Source organism: Acanthisitta chloris, unplaced genomic scaffold (assembly GCF_000695815.1).
Source record: "Acanthisitta chloris isolate BGI_N310 unplaced genomic scaffold, ASM69581v1 scaffold18586, whole genome shotgun sequence".
NCBI lineage: Eukaryota > Metazoa > Chordata > Aves > Passeriformes > Acanthisittidae > Acanthisitta > Acanthisitta chloris.
Window position 1 is genome coordinate 25,029 of NW_008679091.1, and position 11,558 is coordinate 36,586.

At 41.2% G+C, this 11,558-nt stretch overlaps 1 protein-coding gene across 1 annotated transcript in view; it reads right to left on the reverse strand.

Moving 5' to 3' along the window:
• FHL5 (four and a half LIM domains 5) overlaps positions 1-10,894 on the reverse strand; it is a 20,540-nt gene extending 9,646 nt beyond the window's left edge. Inside the window, exon 1 of the mRNA XM_009077170.1 lies at positions 10,869-10,894. The gene's annotated coding sequence lies outside the window, so the exon portion shown is untranslated. The remainder of the gene's footprint in view (positions 1-10,868) is intronic.
• Between the last annotated feature and the right edge of the window lie 664 nt (positions 10,895-11,558).

An 11,558-nucleotide genomic window follows, 5' to 3' on the forward strand; every position in this document is an offset into this window, starting at 1 on the left:
AATTCCTTGTTTTGCTTTGCTTGTGTGTGCAGCTTTTGCTTTCCCTATTACTCTGTCTTTATCTCAACCCATTACTTTTTCTAGCTTTTATCCTTCTGATTCTCTCCCCCATCCTGCTGGTGGGGGAGTGAGCAAGTGGCTGTGTGGGGATTGGTTTCTGCCTGGGGTTAAACCATGACAATACCTAAAAGTTTTCTTTTAAACATGGTTCTTTTGATTATTATTTTTTTATCCCCAGGAAGTCAATCTGCTCCAGGGAATCCAAGCTATATGCACAAACAAAACCCACTACCATAATACTGCAGAACGTCTGAATTTGGAATGCAATTATTTTCCTAAACCCCTGCATGGGTATAGGAGAAAAATACTATTACTGCTGTTATAAAGATGACATTGGTTGCTTGAGAACCTTTTAAAAGTACCCTGAAGACCAAAGTCAAAACCTGTGTGTGCCCTTGGCCTGCTACTTTAGTAAAATGCTCAAGTTTCCCAAGGCTTGACTTCAGAGAAATTCTTCTGAGTTTGACCGTGAGGATATAAGACCATGTTTGGGAATGAAGCAGCAATGGTATGAAAAAGAATGAAGATTTTTGTAAGTCTTTTGGCAAAAGTCTGGGTAGCCTTTTAGAGCTACTTTTACCATTAGATAATGCAACAAAAAAAATGAATCTTGTCTCCCCCAGCACCATTTAGCCTTGCTCCTGTAAATAAGTAATGGTACGAGCACCATGCGGTTAAGTAGAATGTTTTTCTTGTGCTTTGATCCTAATCTCTAGAGAAATATGTTTACTTTAAGTTTGCTGGAAGCTAGACTTTGTGTTTTGAAGGTCAGTTAAGAAATCTCTGGAGCTCTGATGCTATTCACTCTCATGGAATGAAACGCTGACTGCAGCATTCCAGCTACTAACTCATGTCTCATGCACAGGGAAAGATTGCCACGTCCTCACTCCTTGGGAAAAGATGATTTTGTTGCATAAATTGGAACAAAGCTAAATAATGTTGATTTTTATGTACCTAGTAGGGATGGATATGCGATATCATTTGTAGTGTTAGAATATTCCAAGGAGGCACAGAGAGATGTTGCCAAGGATGTGAGGATATGGTAACCAGAGTCCCTGGGGTCAGATTGGAGAATGCAGCAGTCTCATGGTATGAATGATAAACCAGAAGAAAGTAAAACAACAGAGCTGGCTAGTGAGTCTGCTGTTACAGCAGGCTGAGACAGAATTTAGCTACAACAAATTAGGACAGGGACTTTCTATAGAGTCAAATGATAAAATGTCTAGGACTGCAAGGCTTTTAGTGAAGAAAGACATAAAAAAATGCTTGGGAAGTAGTGAAACATGTTAAATGTGGAGCCATCAGGAAAAGAATGCTTTTCTCACTGGACCTAAACAGCACAGCAACAATGATAACATTATAGAAGAATAGAATCATAGAATTTAGGGGTTGGAATGGACCTCACAGATTATCTAGTCCCAACCCCTGCCCTGGGCAGAGACACCTCCTCACTAGATCAGGTTGCTCAAGGCTCATCCAACCTGGCCTTGAACACTGCCAGGGTTGGGGCAGCCACAGCCTCCCTGGGCAACCTGGGACAGGGTCTCACCATCCTTTGAGTAAAAAACGTTTTTCTCACAACTAACCTAGGCTTTCCCTCCTTCAATTTGAACCCATTACCCCTTGTCCTGTCATTGCAGTTCCTAACACAGAGTCCCTCTCCAGATCCTTGTAGGCCCTTCAGATATAATTAAAAGTTGCTCTGAGGTCTCCACACAACCTTCTCTTCTCTAGGCTGAACAGCCCCAACTCCCCCGGCCTGTCCTCATAGTGGAGATGCTCCAGTGCTCTGAGCAACTTTGTGGCCTCCTCTGCACTTGCTGAGGACACCAGAACTGTGTGCAGTGTTCCAGGTTGGTATCATGTGAGCAGAGCAGAGGGGCAGAATCACCTCCCTTGCCCTGCTGCTCACACTCCTTTGGATCCAGCTCAGGATTCCATTGGCTCTCTGGGCTGAGCTCACACTGCAGCTCATGCTGAGCTTCTCATCCACTGTCACTCCCAAGTCTTTCTCCTCACTGCTGGTTTCCACTAGTTCCCCACCCAACCATTGCCATGGCCCATTTCTCCTAACATCTAATCTGACTCTCCCCTGTCTCAGCTCAAGGCCATTCCCTCTACTCCTCTCCCTGCAGCCATGGCAGGACACACAACCTCCAACCCTGTCAGGGAGTTGTAGAGAGCTATGAGGTCACCCCTGAGCCTTTTCTCAAGGCTAAACAAACCCAATTCCCTCAGCCCTTCCTTGTTCAACATGTTTTCCAGCCCTTTGCTGCCCTTGTTGCCCTTGGCTGGACTCTCTCCAGTGCCTCAATGTCCTGTTTAAATTGTGTGGCCCAAAACTGAACACAGCACTGGGGTGTGACCTCACGAGGAAGGATCTGAGTGAGTGCAGAGCTCTCACTTATGAAGTTCTGCTTTAAGCAGCCAGGATGGGTGACAGCAGGGATGCTGCTCTGACAATCTGGCTATACTGCTTCAAGGTCCACAAGTGACACCGTTTTGGTGTGATGTCTAGACAAAGCAGCTCATTTAGAGGTTGATCTGGCAATACATACTGAACTGTACTATGTTTACACACCCCATTTGACTACAAACAAAAAGGACAAGAGCTGTGGCTTAATTAGTAGATCAAGCATTTCAGGAATGCTGCAATTTTCTCCTTAATTGGTATTGGTGTCTGCTTTATTTACACTATGTGAACTCAAATTTTGGCATAGTCATCTAATGTCTGTCTTTTACTTTTGCTGAAATAATTCTTCCCAAGCTTTTTTTGCAGGTTTTCACACAGCCTGGTAGAGTTAGAGTTTTCTCCTGTGCTCATTATGGAGCTCATTCCTTTCTGACTGCTGTCAGATTTATAGAATGAAACAAAATGATGCAATAATCCAGCTGTGCCTTGGTGCACCTTTTAATGTAAAATCCTGGCAGTATTCTCAGGCATACATCCCACATTAAACCATCAAACAGGTTTGAGGATTGCATCTGGTACAAAAGGGCCATGTGATAAAGCACATTTAGACAGTTTAAAATTGATTAGCTTCAGCTGCCTGAGCTCCAAAAGCAAAGCAGCCATGAGCCCAAGCTGGGGATGAGAAGTCATTAGTGAATCCTAAATGCAATGTTAAAAGAGACAATTTAAAGTAGTGTTGCTAGTGTTGTACTCAGGGGCTGATACTGGGGCCAATATTGTTCAACATCCTCATTAATGACCTGGAGATGGGACAAAGTACATCCACAGAAAAGTGGCAGTTGACACCTAACTGGAAGGAGTGGAGTCATCCATAGGGACCTCACCAGCCTGAAGAAGTGGAATGAGAGGGTTCTTAAGAGGTTCAGCAAGGAGAGATTCAAGATCATTCTGTGAGGGACCACAGAAAAGTTTATTGCTACTGAAGGAGGGTGAGAGTGCACAAAACCTCAGTATTCCCTTGTGGGTTTTCAAGCAGGAGAGAGATCATTCCCACAACACCCAAACAGGTCTCTTGTAGATGCCTTATTGTGAGTCCCCACCAAAGCTAGACATGCACATAGTCTAAACACATGAGAAATGTTATTGTTGTTCAGCTGAAATACTCACATGATTGAAACCGAATATATGCTTTAGACCTTTGCTGTCTCTACCCTTGGAGCACAGATTTTTGAAAGATATTTTCAAAGAGAATATAAAAGTGGGATTTAAAAAAGTATATGAGCAATTGGATTCTTCAATACAATTAATTGCAAAGTTGCCTGATATTTGAAATTTGGTATATGCAGTCTCTAAATCCTTTGCAATTGGAATAGAATCATAGAATCATAGAATTTTAGGGGTTGGAAAAGACCTCCAAGACCTGTTAGGAGCTGCAGTGATAGGACTAGGGGTAACAGATTCAAACTGAAGGATGAGGAGTTTAGCTTAGGTATAAGAAAAAAGCTTTTTCCTGTGAGGGTGGTGAGACACTGGCACAGTTTGCCCAGGGAGGTAGTGGATGCCTCAGTCTTGGCAGTGTTCACAGCCAGGTTGGATGAGCCTTGAGCAACCTGATCTAGTGCCCATGGCAGAGGGTTGGGCCTAGATGATCTATAAGGTCAATTCCAACTCCTAAAATTCTATGATTCTATGAAGTGCTTAAGTAAACAGAAAATGAATGTTACAAATTATGACATGCACTGAAGTCCTGATCTGAGACTTTTATCAGTGAGTTCATCCCCATCATGCAAATCAGAGCAGCATTTTGGAGCCATCTCTTCTAGAGCAGCATCTGCATGTCCAATATTTGAGATTCAGATTAGATGTTAGGAGAAATGTTTTCCCTGTGAGAGTGTTCAGGCACTGGAATAGATTGCCCAGGGAGGTGGTGGAGTCACCATCCCTGGAGGTGTTTAAGAAGCATCTGGATCTGACACTGGTTTAGAGTTTAGGGGTTCCAGCAGTGACAGATTAATGGCTGGACTCGATGATCTTAGAGATCTCCTCCAACCTGGATGATTGTATGATTCTAACATCCTTATTTACAATGCACTAAAGAAAAAAATGCCTGCACAGCTGGGCAAAAGTCCTCCAAGAAAACAGCAGCATTTTAGCAAAACACTAACACCACTGGGCAGGAACACATTTCCATGACACAAGTCTGACTTTGGGACTGAAAGCTTTCCCAGGGAGAACAACAGCAATAAGAAATGCTGCCTGTGACAGAGCAGTGAGTGAAGTGCTCACAGATCCTGAAACAAAACAGTCTTGCTGCTAACAAGAGGTGCCAGAGCTTCAACAGGCAATGCTGAGGTTGAGTTTAAGGTCTCAATAAAAAAAAGTATGTAATTTCTTGTCTTTGCAGATGCATCAGCTGCAGAGACAGGATTTCCCTCACCCTTACTTTTTATTTCAGGAGCAGCAAGGTAGATGAGGAGTACTGTGCTGTATGAGAATGGGGTTAGCACATGAATTAAAATCCTGTTTTTTAAAAAATAATAACTGCCACTGAATATGCAGCACTACCTTTTTTTTTTTTTCTAGATGGGTTATTTAAAAGCCTGTGACCTACTTAGAACAGCTTTAAGAAATGAAATGAGCAAAAAGAAAAAGACCATCATCAGCAGCAATGTTAACAGCCGGTGAAAATCGGAAACGATTTTCATTACCCTATTTTGAAAAGCAAAAATACCTCGTTCCCCAAAACCAAACATAAATCCTCCAAGTGCTAATAATGCATCTGCTGCAGAGGCAAAGGCTTTTTCTTTTCTCTCCCAACTACATGTGCCAGCCTGACCTAGTTTTCTGAGAGAAAAAAAAAATAAAAGAAACTGAGTCACAGCAAGTTTTAAATAAAAATATGACATTTTATCGAAATGAGCCAAATCTAAAGATTTCTGATCTCTGTCCTGTTAAGAGTTAGTTGTCATGAGTCAGGTGACATTACAGCTTAAGAAAAGCAAGGGCTACTGTCAAGAGTATTGGTATGTAAGGTCCCAACATCAATTATCATCGTTCCCAGATATTCTGATTTGTAGGCCCAATGAATAGCCAGTTGGCTGCTAGCAGTGCTCCATCAGGCTTGCCTGCTGTCTTCTTATCAACAGGGTTGCCCTGTCCCAGGTTCAGATAAATTAGGCAATTGAATATTTTATGGATTAGGTTTTACTTCTGCATGTCAGGGTCGGTGTCCTCGTATCTACTGGGCAGCCCCAGGCACAATTCACTTATGGAATCTCAACATCTACACCAAGGCTGCAGATACAACAGAGTACAATCTGATTGTGTGTGCACATCACCATGTGGAATTATAGCAGGACTTTTTGCTTTTATTTCCTGCTCTGTATTTCCTTTAGACACACTGTGAACAGGAAAACCATATTTAATTATGTGAATGCATCAGGGACAGGCTGCTGGTCTTTGGGCTGGGGAAAACAAAGATAAAATATTCAGATATACACATTCTTTTACAATATTCCCTGCTGATAGTTACCCAGCACATTTCATTCCAACACAGCAAAAGGATGTAAGGACTCACAATAAAGCTCAGTTCTAGAAGAGAGCTCACAACAGGGTTTGGAAAGCAGTGAACCCTTTAAGGAGTGAGGCTGATGGGAAAAGGGGCAGGGAGTGGAGGTCTTTGGCTTTTTGTTTGTCCTCTATCAGGGAGGGAAAATAACAGCATCACTAGGATAAGCATAGAAAAAACTGTTACTAGTTTTCCTTTTTTTCCCTTTTTCCTTTTTTTTTTTTTTTTACATGGCTTTGTGCGTCATCCATTAACCAGGCAAAAAAATGTTAATTAAAGACCTCTTGAGTCTGAAGTAGTTGAGTGCATAATGTGCTGTCAAATAAGATAGAGTATAACATGGCATTGGCTCAGTTTTAACTTCAATCCTCACATCCTATGAAAGCAACATTGACCATTCCTTAGAGTGACAGCCCTGAGTTCTGTTCATGTCCTGCCAGAGACCTTTGCCACGTACTTGAAACCTTTCTGCCTCTTACATTACCTGTTCTGCCTACTTAGGAGAGAAAATCTGCTGAACAATTATGTGACTCAGTATCCTAACATTTCCCATGAGCCTTAAAGTATCTGCAGCAGACATGAAACATTTTCTTTCTATTTAAAATAGTCTCTTTTTCTAAAAGTGGCTATGATTTAAAATTAGACCCTGCAATGATTAGCCCATGGTATTCTGTCTTTCTTTATTATGATGAGAGGTTACTGACCCTTTGGTAACTGCCCTGCTGGGATTTTTATAATGTCCTGACACATGAAAAAGTCTTTATTTGTTTGTTTGTGACACTATGACTTTCAGAGTGGATGGTTTTCTATGATTATAAATACACACTGCCTAAAAGTTTGTTCCAGTGTAGGATTGCCTTTTTCTGTTTGAAGGAAAATGAAGGCTAAAGTTTATCTGAACGCCCGAGACAGTCGACATTTCATTCAGACAAATAAAATGCATCAGTTAAGTCTTAGAATGCTGGAGGAAATTTGATAAAAATGAAGAAATTCCTTAGTAACATTTAGGGGCATTTTAAGAACATGTTAGTTCACTCAAGGGTCTCATGGAACAGTGAGTCCACTGAAACCAGTCAAGTCTGTTTGAGTTATGATATCATAAAATCATAGAATCATAGAATCAACCAGGTTGGAAAAGACCTCCAAGATCATCAAGTCCAAGCCTACCGTGGTCACTAGACCATGGCACTAAGTGCCACATCCAGTCTCAGCTTGAAAACCTCCAGGGATGGTGAATCCACCACCTCCCTGGGCAGCACATTCCAATGCCAATATGTACCATCTTTGCAAACCTGGCATGGAATTGACTGATTTCAGCATGTGATGATCCTTAGAGACCATAGGTATGACCAGCTGTGGGGAAAGAGGTTGGTCTGAGGAGGAGAATATTCCACAACAGCAGAAACAGCATTAAGGAACAAATATAATCCAAGTCCTATTTTGCTAATTGATGTTAAATTTAGTAAATGTTTTCAGTAAAAAGATGAAACAAATTAAGAAACCTGCTACTGTATTCAGAAAAACCCCAAACAAACTCAAAATGTTTTGAGCTTTTAATTTGAAACATTTCTCAATGCTCTTCAATTTTCAAGCTAAATACTAAACAAAGATAACAAAGATTGACAATCAGAAGATCGGCATGAAATAGTTTTTACTCTAACCTTTTTTGGCTTTTTTTCATGCAAATAGAATCTCAGACTCACAGAACTCTAATTATGCCACAATTTTGCGGGTTTCAATACATAAATGAATCATGATGTGGCTGAATTTGAAGCTTGAAGAGCTCACTTGAGAAAGACTGGGCTCCTGGTAGGTATGTTTACAGCCTAATACTCTTCTTTCTGAGCTTCTGATACATAGAATTATATCCTAACCCTCTGAAGTATTTTACAGCCTTCCTTTCAAAGGTTTCAGAATGCTTTTCTGACAGCAATAATAATCCTAAAACACACTTGTGAGATACTTGTCCACAGAGAAGGTTAATGGCTTGTCGAAGCAAAGTAATTGACTTGCTCAAGGTCAGAGAGCAAACCTGGAGGAGGGGGAACAAAGCCACTCACTGTTCCTTTGCCATTAGATGGGTCTGCTCATCAGGCTGTGTCCATGGGATAACTAAAAGCACAAGACAAACATTGCAGGCTGGTCTCCTTCCAGTGCTAGAGGTAGAAAGCAGTTCCAGATTTAGCTGAAGCAAGAAAACGCTCTGATCATTAAGTCCAACCATTAACCTGTCACTGCTGGAACCCCTAAACCCTAAACCATATTCTCCAGCATCACATCCAGATGCCTCTTCAACACTTCCAGGGATGGTGACTCCACCACCTCCCTGGGCAATATCCCAGTGCCTGAACACCCTAACAGGGAAAACACTTTTTCCTCTGACATTTTATGGGAAAACACAAATGGAGAGCAGCTCTGCAGAGAAGGACCTGTGGGTCCTGGTGGACAACAAGCTGTCCATGAGCCAGCAGTGTGTCCTTGTGGCCAAGAAGGCCAATGGAATCCTGGGATGTATTAAGAAGAGCATTGCCAGCAGGTCAGGGAGGTGATCCTGCCTCTCTGCTCAGCCCTCATGACGGTACACCTGGAGTACTGTGTCCAGTTCTGGGCTCCTCAGGACAAGAGGGACATGGAGCTCCTGGAGCAGGTCCAGAGGAGGATGACAATGATGATTAAGAGACTGGAGCATCTCTTACATGAGCTAAGGGAGTTGGGCATGTTCAGTCTCGAGAAGGGCCAAGATGATGGAGCCAGAATCTTCTCAGTGGTGGAAACCAAGAAAACAAGAGGCAACAGCAAATACTGATGCATAGAAGGCTCCACCTGAATATGAGGAAGAACTTCTTTCCCATGCAGGCCCTGAGCACTGAACAGATTGCCCAGAGAGGTTGTGGATTCTCCTCACTGGAGATATTCAAGAACCATCTGAACACAACCCTGAGCTATGTGCTCTAGGCTGGCCCTGCTGGAGTAGGGAGGTTGGACCAGATGACCCATTGTGTTCCTTTTCAACCTAACTGATTCTGTGATTCTGCAATTCTATGAAACAAGGAGTTCACAGCCTCCCTTCTCACAAGAAATGAGTGCCCTGTTCCCAAAAGAATGAGTCCAGCTACATGAGCCCAAGTGGAGCATCAGCAGCATTTCACCACACCAACTTCCAGACTTAGGGCTCTAGAGATTTTAATTGAACAGCTGAACTGGAAATCATTAATTTTATGAACATTCTAGAATTAGGCATAAGATATCATTTTACCCTAAACTGGCAGGGAAGTGTATAGTAAAGCTCATCTTGGTTTTATTCCCCAGCTGATCTAAAATGCTGAAAGGCTTCTAGAGCTTGTTTAGTTGTTGGGAGGGATGTTTGTTCAAACAGGTTCAGAATTTCACCCTCTGGTTTTGGACTTGACATTAGCAAACATGCTGGTTCAGACTTCTACATTTCTGCCTGTCTATGGTTAGAGAATACTAAAATGTTTTAACTATCCTTTTGAGAAATAAAACTCAGGTAGGAAAATAAATGAAGAAAGTTGGGATTACAAGTATAAAGCCCACAGAACATATGTTTTACCAAATCCACCAAAAATATATACAGCCTGCAAATAACCTGAAGACACCACAGGTCACAGCTGATCAGAATCTCTTTGGATTTACTTTTTTCTCTAATCCTACTAGTTGGTAATTATGTCATCTTACGTTTCTAAAGACCTTTGAATCAAAGTGACTTCCCTGATACTGCAACAAAATTACATGGTAGGACCATCAGCAATCTGTTATAATGTGAATATATCAAATCAACAGTCTGTTCTGTTCCTCTAGAACTGCCAAACAGAAGACAAATATTAGCACACACAAAAAAAAAGCATCTGAAACTTGCTTTCTAAATGGAATAGATGTTGTGCACAGTTCCAGATATACACGCAAATCTTTTGCAAACAGGGATGGTTTGAGAAATAAATGTTAAAGCATTTTTGTTACTGAAGTGGAAGTTACATTGGATAGTTTCACCCAAGTTTAATTTTAACCTCGTTATCAAAAAGATTGCCATTATGAAATCAGGAGGATGTTAATATACATAGACTGTAAATGAAGGACTATTTACACTGCTGCCCATACCTTTTTAATCCTGCAACATAGGCACCCATTTCTAGCACCACTGCACTAAACTGTGGTAGACCCATTCCCTTCAAATTCCAAACATAAACACAATCCTAAAAACATGATAACTAAAAGAAAAACCATTGTGTCTTATGACGGGAGAATTTGGAGATGATACTTGTTTATAGCAATATTTTGACTTATTATAAAAATCAGCTTGGAAAGTGGTTTTACTTCCAAAAATAATAGCAAGAACAAATCCCATCAGGTATTAAAATTAGTTATGCCAGAAATTAGTGACTTAATAGAAAAGACATTATCTAGAAAGTTTTCTTGCCAAAGCAGATAGCTGTGAAATCTTGTTAGGAGATAACAATGAGGTTTAAAATGTCATGGGAAACAGCATACACATTTTATGTTGGATTGTTCTTTGGAGTACACAAAATTCATCTCATTACAAAGGAAACCCCAAACAGTCTTTATGCAAATTAATGAGTGAGCCAATGAATGGAATGAAAACAATTACATTAAGTGCTGTATCTCTTCTGATACACACAAAAAAAGCGTCGATAAACGCGTAGAACTCTGCAACTAATTTAATTAGCTGTTCTGTGTGTGAAGAGAAAGTTCCTGCCTCCTTGCTCAAACCATCAAATTAGGAAACGTGGGTACTACCAAGCTTAAAGATTATCAAATAAAGGAATAATGGAAAAGAGCCTCGATACTCACATTTAGCTTTAAGCTGCTTCTCTTGGTAACTTGTGCAGCAAAACAAAGGAAGAAATAATGACACGTCTTCACAGAAACAAGCATTCATCAAGTCCAAAGGAAACAGAAGACTTTGCCAGAGCTATTTGAGGGTCCCATCAGAATTTGGTTGGATGGGGGAAGGCTGAGGGTCAGTTTGTTTCCCTTAGACCTCATGACATGCAAATAGCTCCCTGCGTCACCACTGAATCAAACCATTCTTTGACACACTGAGTTTACGGATTGCAAATACAAATCATGTAGGAGGTTCTTAAAGGAACATATTTCTGAGGGATGTCACAAGGAAAAAGGCATTTCTGTTAAAAAATTTAAGGATTCAAAAACCCCCAAGTCCCAAACTGTTCAGTGCAAGGAAAAAGAAAGAAAAGAAAAAAAAGCTGGAACACTGTTCAGTCCTAGATACACTTTTGTCCATGCATAATGAATTCAAAATACCTCATGTGGGCTTGGAAATCAGAAAAGAAAAAGAAAAGTTGCAATTACTAAAGTCTGATTGTTGTGTACAGGAAATGGGGGCAGGGAGAAACCTCCTCCAGTTTCAGGAAAGACATTTGGGGACTGAGCAGAACTTTCATCCCCCAGGACTCAGCACTGGGGAGGTCACACCTCAGTGCTGTGTTCAGTTTTGGGCCCCTCACTGCAAAAAGGACA